Raw genomic sequence first — 4,384 nt, forward strand, 5'->3', positions numbered from 1 at the left:
ACACCAAGTCAGGGAGAGAGATATGACAATATGAGCTGTGATGTCTGACATCTTGGAGTTTAAAAGGCAGAACAAAGACAGACCAAAGAAACAATATGGTATGGTGTGAGCTGCAGTGAAAGTGAACAAAGGTAACTGGAGGTGCATAGAAGAGGAGCCACGTAATCCATAGAAGTAATAGACAAGTTGAAAACATCAGGGAAATCTCCCTGGAGGACATTATTAACAAGCTAAATTTTGAAGGATATGAAGGAACTGTCCAAAATGCAGAGAGTTAAGGAAGATTTGATAAGCTCTATAGCAGCATATACATTTAGAGTAAACTATGAAAACATGAGGTAATGAGGTCTTGAAGGGTAATGGAAGCTTACATGGAGAAGAGGAGAGTGGTTAGAGAGGATTTGGGGGAATTAACAAAGAAGTCGCTGAAGAGGAAGCAATGTAAAGAAGGAAGAAGTATGAAGGACAAGATGACAGTTTGATCTCTGAAAATGCTAGGTTTAGAGTGACTGTTTTCAGCAGGCAATTGATAAACGAATCTGGTGCACAAATGAGGGGAAAGGCACACTTGCAATCTGTATTCATCTTAAAAATCAGAGAAATACATTTATTTACTCTGTGCATAAATAATGATTAGTTATGGCATAGGCTAGAATGACATTTAATCTGCATATGAGCTTCGGTGTCTAATCAGCATCTCCAACCTACCACTTACAAAATGTGTCTGTTTCCACTCACACACCAATACTCCTGCCTGTTGGTCTCCTACCTCGGTAGCTGTCACCTACATAACTGTTCAACCAAAAACCTAGATATTACTTTAAATCCCTCTTCTCCCGCCCTTTGTTATCTAAGATACTTCCAAATCATATCAGTGCTTCCACCAAAGTATCTCCTATCAATTTACTTCTCTCCAGTATTCCCTCCATAGTCTGGAAACACTACCACAAACCTACAGCACCACAGGAACAGTCGCCTGGCCTCGATACTTCTACTCTTAACCAAACAAGCCAAACTTCATCCTCTCTAAGAATTCTCACACTCGATAGGCTCTCTGATTGGAAGCTGATTTCTCCTGAACACTACCTCACACTCGGTTCAGGAATCCACTCATATGTCACATTTTGGGAAAGGCCTTCTCTGATTAACGAAGTCATTTTGGCCTGGCTCATCACACATACTCACAAATCAGTCTGTCACAAAGCCCCACCTTCCTTTATGTATTTCATTTGTAACATCATGAAAACCATCCAACCTTTTATTCTTTTTTTTATTGGGAAAAGGAAAAAAAAAGTTTCCCCCTCCTCCCAACCTCCCATTTCCCTCCCCCTCCTCCCACCCTTCTCCCCCTCCCCTCACTCCTCTCCCCCTCCCTCTCCAGTCCAAAGAGCAGTCAGGGTTCCCTGCCGCAATACCACTCTTGGGAATATACCCAAGAGATGCCCGATCATATGACAACCTTTTATTCTTATGAAATCATCCTGCAGGTCGCATCATTTATTATGAACTACATGTGTCACACACATCCTTACCACATGGACTAGAACTAAGCTACAGATTTTATCTATTTTTGCTTATCTTTGCGTTCATATTTTTGGCATCTAATATCTATTCAATAAATATTATTCAATATGGAATTAATGGAAATGTTTACTCATCTAAATCTTGATTCTCAGTTATCAACATTATTGTATTAAATTATTTTCTATGTGTATATCATAAAATTGCAAAGCCATAAAATTGATTTTTCTTATCTGGGTTATACATTACCCAAGCTGACATACATGTGGTGAATATACATATGCACATAAAAGTCACTGTAAAAACAGATTTTTCAGGAACTAATAATATGCTCTTTGATGTACTAAGAATGTTAATCTATGTGAGTAATTATAGAAAAAGAAACTTTGTACTTTCTGATATTTTTCACAACACACTAAAGCACAATAAACATCACAAAGACCCAAACATATAACTTAGATCTTCAGCAATTTTGCTCCGAAAATTTTACTCCTTTCTAAAGGGATCATCAAAATGGAATTCTCCCTGACTTTTGGGCAACCTGGGATATTTTAGTGATAGACACCTTCTTACCTGAAAATTTTAACCTTTGGCTACTACCCTGCATAGGCATACTGACATAATTCACAAGGACTCTGCAGTCTCTTGTCTCAAATAAAGGATCAACAGATCAAATGTCAGGGCTGGAGAGATGGCTCAGCTGTTAAGAGCACTGACTGCTCTTCCAGAGGACCCGGGTGCAGTTCCTATCACCCACATAGCAGCTCACAACTGTCTGAAGATCCAGTTCCAGGGGATCTGACACCTTCACACCAGTGCACATAAAATAAATAAACAATAAGAAATATTTTTAAAAAAAACAGATCAAATGTCATCCCTGAAAAAAAAAAAGAAAAGGAATCCTAACCAAACTTTCCTCTACTACCTGCATGAGTTTTCTGTGCCTGGAGATCCCTCCAGACACAAAGGACTCCAAGAAATTGCTCTCAGATGCTGCCAGGGACCCAGGACACAGATTGATTGTTTCTCAGTTGCCATTTTATTCAATCGGGAGACAGCACATTTGAGGAAATCAAGTCTTCTTGCTGTTGTTTGTTTCCATAGTCTGCTCAGTGTAGGCAGGAGACTGGGCTCTGGCCTGAGAGGCACTAATGAGGTGAGAAGTTTAATTCTCACTTGAGTGACATACTGATAACTTTGTTCGGAGGCTTTCCTACTGATAAGTCTATTCTCAGAGCAGTTGTTACCCAATCCTACAAATCCTACAAAATCAATCCTACAGAAGTCATTAGAGGTTTTAACAATGAAGATTTTACCCAGGAAAGAGAATTTGAGTTGTTACACTAAACAAGACGGGTTTTTCATATCAAGCTCAAAGAATTGCACTTAAAATAAATGAGGCTGAGTGAGTGCATAGGTGAAAAGAGTGTGGTGCTTGAGTCCTTATCTGAGCAAACTGATTTCATAGCATCTTTACCTCACTGAGTAAAAGTTTTCCCTGCCAGAATAACATGCAAAAGAACTCTATTCCCTATGTAAGGAAAAACAGCTCTGTGGTTAGAAACGCTCTTGAGTGAGATAAAATTATCCACAGTGTTTGCTACAGATTCGATTGACAGGAAAGAGGGGATGTAAACACTACTCTGCTAACAGTCCTTATGGAAACAGATGGAAAACACAGCCTTGAATGCTTCCTGAAGACATAACTGAGCCCATCATTAGCCCCACATCAAGAAAGCTTATTCCTACAAGGAAATAAGATCTTAAACCTCTAACATCAACATCTAGTTTATAATTCATAAGCATTGCAAATTGTTTAGTTTAGTTTAGCTAGGCATAAATGAAAGAGATCTAGTGTTAGCCATCATGAAATCTTGACAGCTCTGCCTTTAGTGTAAGTGCTAAACCAGACAATTCCTCACTACCTGCACTGCATCTAGTCTCACCTTTGCCTTATATTGCTATAGAAATAGCCTCTTTACTAATGTCTCTGGTGCCATCCTTGCTCTCCCATCACATTCTACTCCAAACACAAAACCCACAGTGGTCCTATGGAAATAAAAACTACATCGTCATTCTTTGACTTAAACATCCTCCAATAAGTTGATCTCTACCTCCCTTATAGTAAAATTCAAATTCCAACAGGAATTTAGACAGCCTGAGATTTTAACTTATTCTGTTTCCAGGACCTGCTCTTTTAGTCATAACTTCCCAGGAGTTTTAAACTTTAAGACCAGTACTCAAATAAATCCTCTTTAGTTATGCAATATTCCCATAGAAATCTGTAGTTTTGCTGTTCTCCAGAAATTCCTAATCCTGTTGTATTCTTCTACCCAGGCTTGGCTTTTCCTGCCATTGCTGTCTGTTAGTAATCATTTTCTACTTTACATTCCCCACCCTATGTCCTCGAGCATCACGCCCTACCATAAATTTATTTTTCCCATTCAAGAAGTATCCACAGATGACCTACTACGTCCCAGGCTTCGATAATATGGTTAAACTATGTGCTCATTCTAAGACCTCACAAGTCAGTGAAACAGGAATGAGTGTTTGCAGAATCACAGCAGGTGCCAGGAGAGAGGGATCTCAGAGATCACAGCCGTGAGCTCTGTGAGGTGACACCTAGTTAATGTGCTGTCTTCCCTTGCAGCTTGAAACTGTGTATCTTAACAGAAACCTTCCAGAAAAAGAAGACTGAATCTTAGCTCAGAAGAGTGATGCTGGGGGCAGCAGTTCTGGGTTCTGATCAAGCTGAGAGATTTAATATATTAAGATACAGATTACATAAGAACACTTTCAGTTTGCATTGCAAATGTCACCGCTAAGTCTAACTATACAAATGATGTCTGCTTAAAAAATGAAC

General features: G+C 39.2%; 1 pseudogene; it reads left to right on the forward strand.

Annotated features, from left to right (window-relative positions):
* The first annotated feature begins 333 nt into the window (after positions 1-333).
* Positions 334-4,384, forward strand: part of LOC101993962 — a 12,041-nt pseudogene continuing 7,990 nt past the window's right edge.

The sequence above is a fragment of the Microtus ochrogaster genome, unplaced genomic scaffold (assembly GCF_000317375.1).
Source record: "Microtus ochrogaster isolate Prairie Vole_2 unplaced genomic scaffold, MicOch1.0 UNK17, whole genome shotgun sequence".
NCBI classification, from domain to species: domain Eukaryota; kingdom Metazoa; phylum Chordata; class Mammalia; order Rodentia; family Cricetidae; genus Microtus; species Microtus ochrogaster.